Source organism: Ovis canadensis, chromosome 17, assembly GCF_042477335.2.
Source record: "Ovis canadensis isolate MfBH-ARS-UI-01 breed Bighorn chromosome 17, ARS-UI_OviCan_v2, whole genome shotgun sequence".
Classification (NCBI taxonomy): domain Eukaryota; kingdom Metazoa; phylum Chordata; class Mammalia; order Artiodactyla; family Bovidae; genus Ovis; species Ovis canadensis.
The window spans coordinates 79,361,949-79,378,782 of record NC_091261.1 but is presented as its reverse complement, the minus strand read 5'-3'; the positions used below and the strand labels follow the sequence as shown (position 1 = coordinate 79,378,782).

Genomic DNA, 16,834 nt, shown 5'->3' with positions numbered 1-16,834 from the left:
AAAACTATTTTAAACAAATGATTAAGGCCACAACTCATTTAATCTCAACTTTAATCCAAGTTTCTAGGCATAGTGTATCATACTAAGGCAATGGCTCGAGTCCTGATGGTGGGGAGAGACCAAATTTTAAGATTTAACATTAAAGTGAACATACAAGAGTTCACTTAAATGCCCACAGACAAACAGGGCCCCCAAATTAATCTGTCAATTGTCTTTTGCTGCCTCAAAACAGCTGAGTGTAGTAGAGGGTGAAGGGTAGGGGGAACAAACTTACCAAATAAAGTTTGTCTGAAGAGCTTTTTCTATTTGAAGGTTTCACAAGAAAATCTGCAGAAGAAAAACCAGTAGTTTAACAATGACAAATATCCTAAGTATCCAGTTAAGCCACTTAGATTTTCCCACTAGACTTTTCTCTACAAGCTGGAATGCCATGACAATACATTAATTTTTAAATTGCTACAATGTGAACTTCTTAGTGAACCACATTTTAGAATACTTAATTGTGCAAAATGGGCCAATTCGGGCCTTAACATGCCTTTAGAAACTGCGGAACCATACAGACAGAACGTTCCCAGAACCTACAAATACTCCTCTTTAAGAGTTTTGCTCTGTCAATCAAATATCATTTCTGATGGCTTCTCAGGTAAATCTCTGCCACTAAAAGAACAAGTACTTTGAAAAACTAAGAAAATTGCAGGAGATCTAGACTTCGACTCGGTGGTTGAAGTTGATTTGTGCATGTTATTGGCTTCTCTACCAAGGGATCTTTTTGGCGTAAGAAAAAAAGATCAGAAGAGCAAAGTGTAGTCTAAACACAAAAAACTCCTGTCACAAAGAGGCAACATCTGACCCTTACAGAGCTAAAAGACCTCGTCAATCTACTGTTTAATCACTAAGTCATGTCTGACTCTAGCTACCCCATGGACTGTAGCCCCCCAGGCCAACAATACTGGAGTGGGTGGTCATTTCCGCCTCCAGGGGAATCTTCCGATCTAGGAATCAAACCCAGGTCTTCTGCGCTGCAGGCGGATTTCCTTTGTAAAGACTTCTCTCAGTATTTGCAGACAACTTATCCTTTTGAGCTGTTTATGCGACATAAAGTCACATATATGAACAACCCTGCACAAAATATCAAAGTCCTAAAATCAAGGAGTCGGTCAACATTTTGCATTATTCTCACAATCTCTGAAAACACTTTTTATACAAGAACCATATAAGAGGAGGCTAAATATGTAAATATAAAATGTTCTAACCAAAGGAAAGATATAAGCATCTGAATGCAGAGTTCCAAAGAATAGCAAGAAGAGATAAGAAAGCCTTCGTCAGCGATCAATGCAAAGAAATAGAGGAAAACAACAGAATGGGAAAGACTAGAGATCTCTTCAGGAAAATCAGAGATACCAAGGAAACATTTCATGCAAAGATGGGCTCGATAAAGGACAGAAATGGTATGGACCTAACAGAAGCACAAGATATTAAGAAGAGGTGGCAAGAATATACAGAAGAACTATACAAAAAAGATCTTCATGACCCAGATAATCATGATAATGTGATCACTCACCTAGAGCCAGACATCCTGGAATGTGAAGTCAAGTGGGCCTTAGAAAGCATCACTACGAACAAAGCTAGTGGAGGTGATGGAATTCCAGTTGAGCTGTTTCAAATCCTGAAAGATGATGCTGTGAAAGTGCTGCACTCAATATGCCAGCAACTTTGGAAAGCTCAGCAGTGGCCACAGGACTGGAAAAGGTCAGTTTTCATTCCAATCCCAAAGAAAGGCAATGCCAAAGAATGCTCAAACTACCGCACAATTGCACTCATCTCACACACTAGTAAAGTAATGCTCAAAATTCTCCAAGCCAGGCTTCAGCAATACGTGAACCATTAACTTCCTGATGTTCAAGCTGGTTTTAGAAAAGGCACAGGAACCAGAGATCAAATTGCCAACATCCGCTGGATCATCGAAAAAGCAAGAGAGTGCCAGAAAAACATCTATTTCTGCTTTATTGACTATGCCAAAGCCTTTGACTGTGTTGATCACAATAAGCTGTGGAAAATTCTGAAAGAGATGGGAATACCCAGACCACCTAACTTGCCTCTTGAGAAATCTGTATGCAGGTCAGGAAGCCACAGTTAGAATTGGACATGAACAACAGACTGGTTCCAAATAGGAAAAGGAGTAAGTCAAAGCTGTATATTGTCACCCTGCTTATTTAACTTATATGCAGAGTACATCATGAGAAACGCTGGACTGGAAGAAACACAAGCTGGAATCAAGATTGCCAGGAGAAATATCAATAACCTCAGATATGCAGATGATACCACCCTTATGGCAGAAAGTGAAGAGGAACTCAAAAGCCTCTTGATGAAAGTGAAAGAGAAGAGTGAAAAAGTTGGCTTAAAGCTCAACATTCAGAAAACGAAGATCATGGCATCCGGTCCCATCACTTCATGGGAATAGATGGGGAAATAGTGCAAACAGTGGCAGACTATTTTGGGGGGCTCCAAAATCACTGCAGATGGTGACTGCAGCCATCAAATTAAAAGACGCTTACTCCTTGGAAGAAAAGTTATGACCAACCTAGATAGCACATTCAAAAGCAGAGACATTAACTTTGCCGACTAAGGTCTGTCTAGTCAAGGCTATGGTTTTTCCTGTGGTCATATATGGATGTGAGAGCTGGACTGTGAAGAAGGCTGAGCGCTGAAGAATTGATGCTTTTGAACTGTGGTATTGGACAAGACTCTTCAGAGTCCCTTGGACTGCAAGGAGATCCAACCAGTCCATTCTGAAGGAGATCAGCCCTGGGATTTCTTTGGAAGGAATGATGCTAAAGCTGAAGCTCCAGTACTTTGGCCACCTCATGAGAAGAGTTGACTCATTGGAAAAGACTGATGCTGGGAGGGATTGGGGGCAGGAGGAGAAGGGGACGACCGAGGATGAGATGGGTGGATGGCATCACGGACTCGATGGACGTTGAGTCTGAGTGAATTCCAGGAGATGGTGATGGACAGGGAGGCCTGGTGTTCTGCGATTCATGGGCTCGCAAAGAGTCAGACACGACTGAGCGACTGAACTGAACTGAACCACTTTACAAGTAGTATTTTTGTCTCCCAGTAACTTTTAAATTTTACAACTCAGGCTGGGCCACATTAACAACATGCTATATGGGTACTAAGGCTATTCATAATTTGCAACTTGAGATACAAAATATACTACTATCAATATTGGTTCTGTTGTTTAATGAGGTATAACACAGTAGAGCAGGAAAGTTTAAAGGTTTTAAATCTGCAGGAACTTTTGTTGCTAAAGCATAGTTTTTCCTTAGTATTTGAAAATTGAAATACAAATTAAAATTATTTTCATTTTTCCTTTATACTACAGTAAGATTATTATTGACTTTTTAAAATTATGTCTGTAGGTACACTGTATCATCTATGAACTTTATTTAGGATAATAAAACATTTGTCAAAAAGTACAGATGCTGGGTCTCTTTGTCTTAGCTACTGAAAAACAACCAGATAAGACAATATATTAGTATATGATGGCACATCCCACGGAAGCACTAATGCGAGAAACGATGAGACATTTCACCATAAATGCTGCAGCACTCTGATACTTCTTGGGTCACTCCAGTGACATGCAAGTGCTCAGAGTTCAGAGAAAGAGACAAGCAGGGAGGCTTCACAGGAGGCGGAGAACGACTTCGTCTTACAGATTAGGTGGAATTTAAATAAAAAGAGGGGAGGTAAACCAAGTGAGGATGGATACTAATGCCACAGTGGGAAGAGGACACATTTTGAGCAACAGAGAGTAGGTTAGAAGAGCAATCATATTCAGGGAAATCAGACTAAAAAGACAGCACACACTGTGGGCCTTCAATGCCAGGCCAGTGAGTTCAGATTTCACTCGATGGCATAAAACCAAAAGCTTCCTGAGCAGGAGAACAACAACACAAGAGTGGTCGCATGAGAAAGCAGCAAGCAGGATGGTTTGGAGGGGAAAAGTCACTTACGATGTTTCCAGACTAGGAGTTCAGATACGAACTGCTAAGAGCCCAATATCTTAATGATAGTAAAAACACAGAGGCACCACCAGAGTGGAAAACGTTAATTGCTTAAGCTTGGTAATTAATTAGGAATGAGAAAAGGAGGCAGAGCAAGTTGGCGAAGATAACCGCAAAATTCTAAGCAGAATTTTGAGCTTAGAAATGAGCAGGAAAAGAATGGTTTTGTTAAGAACCGAAGAGCAGCTTCCAAGGAGGCAACACCAGATAGGATATACTGGCTTTAAAGGTGGCCTCGCAAATAAATATATGTCCAGCCAGTAATTAGGGGTAAAATGGGATTAGATTCAAGAGACAGGTCAAAGCTAGGGGTAAGAATGAATTAATGGTGTTCCATTTCAAAGAAATTACTATCTACTACAAGAATCATGTGACATAGTTTCAGAGATTACTTGGTAATTTATTCTGTCAAAGATAGGATAAGTCCATTAATAGCAAAGTGGGTAAAGGTTCCAGAGGTGTAAAGCTCTAAGACATGGACCAAACAACAGGATGACTCAACGAAAGGCTCAGGCAGGTCTGCTTCGAGGCCAGCAATGACTCCTCGTACCACAACCAAACACCCCCTTAGGTGGAAACAAGTATGCCACTGTCAAACACTGCCAACCAAAGTTTAAAGACTGCCCATGGCTCTTCGGACTATCTGCCCGATAAAGGCATGTAGAGTAGGTCTGAAGGAAGCTCTCTGGTGCCACAAGCTACTGTCTCATGAAGCCTGATAGTATCCCGTGATACCAGCCATGTGTTTGAAGAGGTAGAATGTAAAGTGGTTATGTTAAATCTAAGCAATAACCTCACGCGTCTAAGACCATGGATTCTTAAGCACATTAAGCACTGATGAACAACCTGGGCAGCAATGTGGAGTAAGAGTTAATAATGGTCACTTTTACGTTCCATCTGGGGAGCAGTGTTAAAAGGGGGGGCGGGGGGACTTTCTGAAGTTACCTGATGTAAGAGGGTAAACTGTTTACAATCATGTAATATACTATGGATTGAATTTTATCTATTTTAAGAGGAAACAAAAAATAGACATACTTGATTATTAAATACTAAAATACAAGATATTACTGTACACAAGGTCCTTCAGGAAGATAATGAGAAATTATGAGGAAGGGCATGGAGGCCCCGAGAAGGCTAATGAGGAATGGACACCTGCAACAATCTGCCGTCATCTTAGGCCACTACTATATCCGCTTCAACAAGGGCCAAGAGCCACACCAATGTGGACCATTTCTGTAATAAAATATGGGAAGCTAAACTACAAAGACCAGTTAGATTAAACCAAATACACAAGGAAAACTTAGAGACTCCAGTCAGTCCTCCCATAATATGGGTGGGGGGTGGGATTCAGGGGAAGAAAGGGCTAAAGCAGCACTTTCTGGGCTACAGTATGCTTTCACTTCAGAAGAAAAAAGAAACTTTTTCCCTACAGACCTGTCTCACTTTCAAATGTAAGAATAATTGAGAGTTCAAATCTTTAAGAAGACAACACTGAGCCATTTTAAAAGAATCTTTCATTTTCACTGTATGTGAAAGAAATGGCTTTTCCTGCACATGTATTACACACTAAGAAACACTGACAGCAAGACTTGACTGTGGAGGCAAAATAATTAACAGATGGTAATTTTCAGTAAGTGGCTTTACGACTGCTACCACTCTCGGTGGGCTCTTCAGGTTCCCAGTGTTTCCTCATGTGCGCCTGGTGACTCTGGATAGCTGATGTATGACATAACCTTCCCAAACTAGGATTCCATGGCATGTTGGGGAGATTATTCCATGGTGGAGAGATGATTTGATCACTAGTAAATCCCAAAACTTATCAGCTGAGTAAAACTACTGTGGTTTGGTCTTACTCCCCGGACAATATCCCAAACCTCTAAAACTTTTGCTGCTGAAGTCAACTATAAATGAAAATAAAAACCAAGAAACGGTTCAAAAGGCATGGGTGAATGCTCTCAATTAGACTTTTCCCCCCTACTTATAAGGATCATGTTTTTTAAAAAAGTGGAAAAAAAAAAAAAAACTAAATGTGAAATTGAGTCAGTGTTCTGGTGCAATGACACTTCCAAATGAGATTAATTTACTTAAAAAAAAAAATAAAAGATGCTGTATGTCTTTCCCACCTCTTTCAAAAACATTAAGGTCTGCGTGTTTTCAGGGACCCAGACACAAGTTCACGATGAGACTATGCATTCCTCTGCCAGCTGTAGACTACAGATAAGCAGTTAAAATATTATCATTTCCTAAGCAAAAAAACAACCATCTTCTTGAAAAACAAAAATCCAGTAAGTTGTTCAGAAATGGTCAGATGAACTGTTATAATCTAATTTCTTTATCAAAAAGCAGTAAGTCTCTTGAACCAGCAATATTTATGGCAATGTTCACTCTAACAAGTTCTATTTCAATAGATAATAACCAAGTATCGATCGTGTATAATTCTGTGAATACATCAGTAGTACAAAAGTGTGGTTCATTCTATCAGTTTTGTTTTTTTCTCAAATGTGGAAAAGTTTCAAATACATTCCTCAAAGGAGGTGCTGCTGTAACACACAGAATTTTAGTTACTGATCAATACTTAGGACCATTTGTTTCCACTTAAGTGACAAACATTGACAGCTGCTTTTTCCAAAAGGGACCCCAAAATATGAGAAGTCAAAAGCAAAGAAATTGTGCTCTAGTGTTTTTAAATATTAAGATCTGACTGCATTTCAGGTGTACCTTTTTGCTTTTCACATCTCAAGAAGGCAAAAGGAAGCCCTGACCACCTTCTCAGAAAGATCAACTGATCAAATCAACCTTAGCAAATTTGATTTGTACCTTTTAAAATCACTTATTTCTTATAAGTGTTTCCCTTTTAAACTTACTCCCTATTGAAAAGACAGGAAGAGGGGAAGCATAAATCATGCATAAATCATACATGATGTCTTGGTGAAGACATTTTCTTATTTTCCTTTTGATTTTTTAAATTATGCAAGTATGATAACACATTTACAGGAAACTTGGAAAATACAGAACAAAGTTACATATAGTTCCACTATTACAATTTTTAAGTAGAAGATTTTCAGTTTGAGTTTCAATATCAAACTCAAAAATTAAAAGAATGAATATACAGAAAAGTAGGATACAGACCTGAAAAGTTCAGTGAAGGCATTTTCTGGTGGTGACCAGAAAAGATTAAAACTGAAGACATAATACAGTCTACTAAAAAGGGTAAAAATAATTTCAAGAATTGTTTTAATGTTTTGACTTGCTCTACAATCACTTCTCTAAAGAAAACATCCACTTCATTCTACTAACTCAGATATATTAAAATTATTAACAGGATTATAAATTTCTATGAGTAATTTGTAATGTTATCTTCTGACTCTATCCTCCACCAAAAGTCACAAGGCAGATATTTTACTACTGAAATTAAGAATTTTAAATTTAGCTTTGTGAGGCAACATTTAGGTTCACCATGGTAAATGGAGAGATGTTCCCTAACACCTAAGAAAGAAAAAACAAACTATCAGAAAACAAATACTTAAGTTTTGGTTATTGACAGAGAAAGTCCAGGCATTCAAATCACTAGAAATTAATTGAAAGCCACGCAAGATCATTTTATCTAAGTGCCAGGGGTAGTTCAATGTTTATAACTGCTATGGAAAGATCAGAAAGACCAGCTGCAGTGTTGGGAAAATGTTTGACTTTTGTTTCTTTGACTGGTTCCAAGGCCTACCTTTGGGAAATTAATAAAAGAAGGTAAATTCCTGCACACTCATTTATGTCCTGCCACTTGCTCTCAGTTAACTTTTAGTGAAGAGGAAAGAAGTAATTTTGTTTCCCCCAGTCCCCCTTTCTCCCTACACCATCCCAAACTGAAGTTCTCATGGGCAATCATAGGGCAAATGTTCTATTTTTTAAAAAAGATTCCTACTCAGGAAATTCATACCTCAAGGAAACTTAAAATTTCCTAATTATAACCTTATAATGACTTCTGCCCCCCTTAAAACATCATGTGATTATCTCAACAGAGCCTGCACACTCTGACCATGCCTCCTACAAGTCCAAGAATAAAATTATAACTGCATTTTCCTGGACAAAACACTGAAATAACCAACTCCTACCTATGAAGATGAGCAGGTTTACAATAGGTTCTCAAAAGGTTTTTTAATAAGGCTTAAATTATGAGCTCCAATTTCTTATGTACTCCAACAGAAAAAGACCACTAATCATGAGATAGGTAGCAAAGAACAAAACCTTACTTTTGTTAAAGGCAACTAAAATATTATGCAAAATTCAACTACCAATGTCATTTTGAAATGTGCAAATTCACACTGTTTATTCCAATATGCTTTGCTTCTGGACCCTGCCCTAAAAGGGCAAGAACATTCTCCAAACCCCACCCTTTTTATACCAATCCTCTGCCCTCAAGCTGGATAAAAGGTTTCTTTTCTAGGAAGACAGCAACTTAGTTTGAAAGTCAACTTACCATAGAAATCAAGAGTTCGCCCATGTATAAATGACATGATTTTGCTATTAGGCCTAGGTACTTGGGATGTTCAAAACCAATTCTAGAAAAATTTGGAATTAAACTACACTCAAAAAATAGCTATCAGCATTCCAAACCTAGTTAATCTGTATATTGCTTATTAGTTTATCAATAATATATAGGAATATTAATGGTCTTCTCTCCATCTACAAACAGATTCTTCAGAAAAGTTGTGGTTCCCTCTACTTAGATTTATGCAGAGTAATAGGCAACAAAATGGACAAGGACCAGAAAGCTGAATGAAAATGCAAATCCACCCTTTAAGCATACAACTTAACAATAAAGAGAAGAAACAGATTTTAAGTGCTGTCATCTCGATTATAAACTGTCCAACTCCAGATAGCCAACAGGCACATTCAGAGAAGAGAGACAAAATTCCAAGAGTAGAGGCTATATGAGCAACAAAAAGAATCCACTCTTACCCTGGTCCAGTTATGTGTGCTGTGCTTAGTTGCTCAGTTGTGTCCAACTCTTTGCAACCCCATGGACTGGAGCTCACCAGGCTCCTCTGTCCATGGCGATTCTCCAGGCAAGAATACTGGAGTGGGTTGCCATGCCTTCCTCCAGGGGATCTTCCCAACCCAGGAATCAAACCCAAGTCTCCCATATTGCAGGCGGATTCTTTATCATCTGAGCTACAAGTGATATTCTGGCAACTAGGCAGGCGGCTACTCATATTTTTGAAAACAAGCCAGTGAAGACCCAAATAACCTCTCATAACCACACACGACAACATGGGCTCTATTTAAAATGGTGAGCTCAAATATCCACTCTTTTGAAGCAGTACTCCTCAATTATTAAAGAGCCAAAAGACCAGAACACCATCTTCTTAAGAATCCTTTTAGGACCAATACAATTCAACAGATGCCCAGAAAACAACCCACCCTTTTAAACTAGTGACATTTATTTCATGTAAACAGAGGGAAACATGTAACTGCCATTGAAATATATGTAGGGATAAAAAACTTTTTCAGCTAAAGTCAAAAAGTAGAATTCAGAAAATGCTTTACTTAAAAGGAGAACAAAAGTCCTAAGCTAATAAGAAATAAAGTTGTCTTATTAAGTAAAGAGGATTCTCCTTAAATAACTGCACTTAACCACTTTAAAAACCTTAAACAAGTCATAGGTTCAAACTGAAGACAAACCAAACCATGAATTTTAAGAATTCTTAAGCTATCATTTCGCTTAACCCATTAATCAGAAAACGGGATGGGGGCTTTTTGAAACAGCACACTGGCTAAATTACTTGTATTTATACAAAACACATTAAAATACAAGTATTAGTAAAATAGTTATCTAAAATAAAATTAAAAACTGTTGAAACACACAGCCTAATATCAACCTATTCTAAACACGCTGCGGAGTCTAAGGATATTGCTTAGACATCAAAAAACTTAAGTACTAGGACTCCCCTAGTGGTCCAGTGGTTAAGACTCAGAGCTTTCACTGCAAGGGACACAGGATCCATCCCTGGTTGGAAACTAAGTTCCTGCATGCCGCATGGTGTGGGCAAAAAAAAAAAAAAATCCACACAGACAAGTAACTGGAATTCTCAAGTTTCCAATAAGCATGTGAACATAACTACTAAGAACAATACCACACTTTCAAGATCAATCTGAGCCACTCATGTTTCTTGCATTTTCCAACATGAAACTAAAGGAACTAAAGTTCAATGAAACTCAAGTCTAATAAAGGTCTAAGAAATAATGCATCACTCAAGCTCTCTGGTAAATATCAGGCCTATGAATGAATGGACAACATATCCTGTACTACTTTCATTTTTACCCAGGACACACATATGCTAACATGCAAAGAAATATAAAGACCTTGGGAAGAGTTTACACTTTTCTACTGATTTACTCTTCAACATCTAACCTAGCCAGAGATCAAATGGCCAACACCCACCAGATCACAGAAAAAACAAAGGGAATTCCACACACACAAAATCTACTTCGGCTTCTTTGACTATGCTAAAGCTTTCGACTGTGTGGATCACAACAAACTAGAAAATTCTTAAAGAGATGGGAATTCCAGACCACCTTAGTCTCCTGAGAAACCTGTATGCGGGTCAAGAATCAACAGTTAGAACTGGACATGGAACAATGGACTGGTTCTAAATTGGGAAAGGAGTACATCAAGGCTGTATATTACCACCCTGCTTATTTAACTTATATGCTGAGTACACATCATGCAATATGTCCGGCTTGATGAATCACAACCTGGAATCAAGACTGCGAGGAAAAATATCAACCACCTCAGATATGCAGATGATACCACTCTACTGGCAGAAAGTGAAGAGGAACTAAAGAGTTTCTTGATGAAGGTGAAAGAGAAAAGTGAAAAAGCTAGCTTAAAACTCAACTTGCAAAAAACTAACATCATGGCTTCCAGTCCCATCACTTATGGCAAATAGACGGGAAAACATGGAAACAGTGACTGATTTTATTTTCTTGGGCTTCAAAACCACAGCAGATGGTGACTGGAGCCATGATATTAAAAGATGTTTGCTCCTTGGAAGAAAAACTATGACAAACCTCGACAGCGTATTAAAAGGGGACATCACTTTGCCAACAAAGGTCCATATAGTCTAAGCTATGGCTTTTCCAGTAGTCATGTATGGATGTGAGAGTTGGACCATAAAGAATTCTGAGCACCAAAGAACTGATGCTTTTTAACTGTGGTGCCAGAGAAGACTCTTGAGAGTCCCTTGAACAGCAAGGAAATCAAACCAGTCAATCCTAATCAACCTTGAATATTCACTGGAAGGACTGATGTTGAAGTTCTAATACTGTGGCCACCTGATGCAAAGAGCTGACTCACTGGATAGACCCTGATGCTGGAAAAGATTGAGGGCAGGAGGAGAAGGGAGTAGCAGAGGATGAGATGGTTGGATGGCATCACCGACTCAAAGGACATGAGTCTGAGCAAAGTCTGGGAGACAGTGAAGGAAAGGGAAGCCTGGTGTGATGCAGTCCTTGGACTTGCAAAGAGTTGGATATGACTTAGTGACTGAACAACATCAACATCTAACCTAAAACTTATATTCTACAATATATAGGTATTTTTTCAATTGTTTCCATGGTATGGTATACATACTATTGGTGATATGTGAGATGGTTTAAATGTAACATAAATGCCTTTGAAATATATATATACTTGTGCTAATGAACACTGGAAAAAACACCCTTCATTCTATTGACTCTGAAATGCTGTTGAGTTCAAGGTACATAATTAAACTTACACATCATCAAAGAAGGGAAAAAAAAATCAACTTGATCTTAAGATAAATTGCCATTTGGTATACAGATACTGCAAAAACACCCATCATGTAAGCAGCGTATTAAGGCGGCGTCTGGGAGACACCGCACTAGCACACGCACGTGCCTTCATCGGACTCCGTGCGGACTCCGTGCGGCCCACGGGCTGCAGCTCACAGGCGCCTCGGTCCAGGGAGTTTTCCAGGCAAGAATACTGGAGAGGGCTGCCATTTCCTACTTCGGGGGATCTTCCCAACCCAAGGACTGAACCCGTGTCTCCTGCATCTCCTGCACTGGCAGGCAGAGTCTTTACCACCGAGCCACCTGGGAAGCTCTCGTATCTCACTGTACGCTAATGCAAATCCTTCATAATACAAACTGCTACTTACCTGTCTTTCCTCGAGTTGCTTTATTCTCTCATTTTGCTTCATAAGACCTACTTTTCCAGTCCATTAAAAGTCTGAATCCATTCAAAGCAGGCATGATCAGGGCCTCAAACATCCAGTCCTCCCCTACAGAAACGACAGCTTCTCTCAAGGTTTCTGCTGCTACTACCTGAAAACGTCCACCACTTCCCCAATCCTGACAGTGACTGCTGGCACAGCAGCAGAATACCAGACCTACTCCTGGACTGTCAATGTAGCACAACGCCACGTATTCCAAGCAGAAGCCACCACTGGCCTCCCTTCCCTCTCCACACCGTATCTTCTTTCTCAACATTTCACTGGGACTCTTGGTCAGCCTAGGTCTTCAAGGCTGGAAACTATCTGACACTATTTCCAACAGCATCTGCCACCATCTCCCATCGCTTTCTCCGAAATGCACAATTTTCATCCTTCCATTTCACGCCACCAGTACTGGTCTAGCAAACTGGTTCTCAAGCATTTGTCGAATTAAATTTATTTAGACCTATTACTAAAGAAACAAAATAATCAGCTAAGAAATGATTCTGGTCAATTCCTCTTTCGAACATTACCTGGCATAACCATCCTGTCAACAGACATTTTAATAAAATGTCCCTCTCAAAAAAGATATGTGCTACCGCATACATGCCCAGAATGAACAACTTGAGGCTTCTTGACAACCTTTCATGCATGAGTTTCTGTCACTGCTACTACTTCTGCCTCATTTACACATCCCACCTAATCCTCCTGGATAACTCCCACATATCCTTCCAGGCCTCCCTTATAGCTCAGCTGGTAAAGAATTCGCCTGCAATGGAGGAGACCCTGGTTCAATTCCTGGGTCCGGAAGATCTGCTGGAGAAGGGACAGGCTACCTACTCCAGTACTCTTGGGCTTCCCTGCTGGCTCAGCTGGTAAAGAATCAATGTGGGGGACCTGGGTTCGATCCCTGGGTTGGGAAGATCCCCTGGAGAAGTATGGAAAGGCTACTCACTCCAGTATTCTGGCCTGGAGAATCCCATGGACTGTAGAAACCCATGGACTGTAGATCCACGGGGTTGCAAAGCTGGACACGACTGAGCAACTTTCACTTTACTACATATCCTTCAATATCTGGTTTGAAAACAGTAATTTCACTATGAAAGTTTTCCCTTCAGAGTTCAATGTACAGTTTCAACATAGCTCTATTTTATAACAGAGCTCACTACATGCCATTATAATTATTTACATTTCTATTTGTCTAGACTATGATTAGCTACATAGGTAATTTTCCTACTGAACATCTGAACTCAAGGGCCATACACAACCTGTTAACAAGATGCATTACAATACAAATTACTAGGTAAGAACAGTTTTTGGAATTAGACCATTTTGGATGTGAATTTTGGCTCCAAACCTATTTGAATCACTTTGGGAAGTTCACTCAAGTCTCCTCATCTGTAAAATGGAGATAACATCAATACATTTTCCAATCAGTGTTCAATGAATACTAATTCTGATGAGGACAAGAAAGATACTCAATGACTGCTTTCTGGATTAAAAAAAAAAAAAAGCACAATTTAAGTCAATACAAGAAATTAACCAGAGCCTTCTATTACCTACCCACTGAATAAACGTTTCAAGCACACCCATGCCCATTTAAAACCTCTAATTCTAGTTCTTACCATAAATCCAACATTTCTACCTGCCTTTCTTCATACAGAAGAAATCCCTGGGACTGACAGATGTGTAAGTTTCCATTATTCATTATAAACTTTCTAAGTCCAAAATACTTTTTTAAGTAATGCGATTTTGCTGAAGCAAAAATGTTAGTTGTAGGCACTTGAGGCTAACCAAGAATAAATAACTGGCTGAGCCAAGCAATATTAACCGCTGCTCTCCACACATTCCCAACTCTCAGGACGCTCTCAGTGCTTGTCAAGGTCTAGTGCATACCTCTCAACAAGGCCTCCCCAAAACGAGGCTCTTCCTTCTTAATGACAAGGTCTCCCCCAAACCAACATTGTATTCTTCCCCTCTAGGACATTCTATGTTCATTCCAAATTCCTTGCCATTGTTTGTTACTTCCTATACCCAGGCTGGCCCTTTCTTCACCAACCAGATCCCTAGAGCTTCACTAATAATCCAAACCACTAAACTTTCATTGCATTTTTCCAAGTGTACAGGATTTAACATCTATTCTCTTTTGCCCAAGTCTACTTCTTTCCCTCCCCCAATTTTCTCACCCTCCTCCTCCTCTTCCTCCTTCACTCTCTCAAATACAGAAGCAAGTTCCCTCAAGAGCTACTCAAAATGTTCTGATCCATCAATGACATGTCTCTTCTTAAAGCACAAATAATCTTCCTAAAGAGGTTTGTGGTATCACTGGTAATACTGTACAAACAGGACTCTTTGATCAAGCCACTCCTAATGCATCCTTCTCATGTTCCATTCATTGTGTAATAATTTTGCTTCTACCCCCAAAATTGGACTCCCTTTCTTTCTCTCAACTTTTTCTTAACAAAGGTGAGATTATAAAACTGTTTCTTCCAATCTGAAGCCAAGATAACTTTTCCGTCATATACATTTAATGCTTTCTAATAATTGGCAAAGATCCTCTCAACAGTACTGCACTCACACACACAGTTGACTCTACAGAGTCAAAAAGTATAGAAGTACTATTTGGCATACTACCTGAACAATTAAATTATTTTTTTTAAAAGTTGGACTTAAGTGATGGAAAGAACAAGGTGAGAAAATACTCTCAAAACAAATAAAATCTCACATTAATGCGTCAGTTGTGGCAGCTGTTAAGCATTTTTTATTAGCAGCTAACTTATATTGAGCATTTCCCTCTGCCATACACACCGCTGTGTTTATACGCTCATCCACCGACGAGCATTCAGGCTGTTGCTACCTTTCAGCTGCTACGAACAGTGCTATGAACACTGATGTGCAAATACCTGTTAGGAGTCCCTGATTTACCTTCTTTGGGTAGATGCCTAAGGAATGGAATTCCTGGATCCTATTATGATTCTGTTTAATATTTTAAGGAACCACCAGATTGTTTTCCACCGCAGCTATACTATTTCACATTCCCATCAGCAATGCACCGGGGTTCTAATTTCTCCAAATCTGCATCAATACTGTTCCAATTTTTGATGACAGCTATCCTAATAATGGGTATGAAGTGGTTTCTTGAGGTTTTGATTCGCACTTCCCTAATGATCAGTTATACTCACCTCTTTTCATGTGCTTACTGGCCATCTGTGTAACCTGTTTGGGAAAATGTCTATTCAAATCCTTTGCCCATTTCTGGTTGGGTTGTTTTACGGTGTTGTGATCCTCTATATAATCTAGCTATTAATCCTTTATCAGACATAATTTACCAATATTTTCTCTAATTCTTTGTTGTCTTTCCTTCGGTTGACAGTTTCCTAGTTCTTTCTTCTGCTGCCTGTGTTTCTGATGTCATACCAGAGAAATCTGCCGAACGCAATGTCACGAAACCTTTCCCCTATGTTTTCTTCTAAGAGTGTCACAGTTCCAGCTCTCAGGTTTAGGTCTCTGATCCTCAATTACTCAGATAATTTTAAAGCACAAATGATCATGTTTTTAATTTCATAAAAACTTTTTTCAAGTGTTGAGACTTAACAGAATCTATATGCTATAGAAACAGTCAATGATATACAAGATGTTAATTTATGCCCTGTTTACAATTTTTAAACAATTGGAAATAAGGAAACTGACAACCATACAATGGAATATTATGCCCTTCTAAGCACAGGAGTTGGGTGAGTAACCCAGGTTAACTGAGTCATAGCCTATTCCGTCAACCCCGTGATCCAAGGGGGAACCAATGAGAATCCTCTTCAACGACAATCAGTTCACTGAGTCACCCTGGACCTACCACAGTGAGTTCAAAACAGTAAGGATGGTTTTGAGTTTTTAAGGGAAACAGCAATAACTGACATCTAGTAGACCACACAAATGACTATCTGAGGTCATTCATAATTTCACCATTAACTCACAAAACATTCCTTTCAGTGACATCATTTCTTTAAGAAGCAGGAGATTTAGCAGCTGCTATGATAAAAAGCAAGCACCATGTAACAATCAGTGTGGAACAGGAAACAGAGGTATAATGTCTGACCTGATTCTAAGGCTTGAGAATCTGTGCAGTATCCAACAGCCACAGGCACAGAAAATCAAAATATTCTCCTTCAAATTGCGTGAATCAATTTTTTTAAAAACTAAACTGTCAGGAAATAAGTACTTAGGTTGTTTGGTCTTAACTACTTAACAAATGGAGCTGTTTTTTTGGTCAATGGGCAGGCACCATGGAAAATATTACTGAGACAGCTAATAAGAGACTTTGGACTATGCAACCATGAACCAGGAGAAACCTGGGAGAATCACACCAGTGCCTAGAGAGGTGCAAAGCTACAGTACCTTAGACACTCCCAGTCCTCAGAGGCCCCAAGCTGCCTGCCACAGTTCAATCACGTGAGCCGCTCCAGTATTCTGCCAGTAAAACCATCCCTTTCTTTTTGGTTATTTAAGCTCTCTAATTCAGTTTCTATTACCAGCAACCCA

At 39.3% G+C, this 16,834-nt stretch overlaps 1 protein-coding gene across 20 annotated transcripts in view; it reads right to left on the bottom strand.

The window, feature by feature from the left end:
* Nucleotides 1-16,834, bottom strand: part of MTMR3 (myotubularin related protein 3) — a 129,612-nt gene that overhangs the window by 61,338 nt on the left and 51,440 nt on the right. For 15 of the 20 annotated variants that reach the window (XR_011249857.1, XM_069557194.1, XM_069557187.1 and 12 more), the window contains one exon: nucleotides 275-327. The exons of the other annotated variants lie outside the window; for them this stretch is intronic. The gene's annotated coding sequence lies outside the window, so the exon portion shown is untranslated. The remainder of the gene's footprint in view (nucleotides 1-274; nucleotides 328-16,834) is intronic. 20 annotated transcript variants of the gene reach the window in all.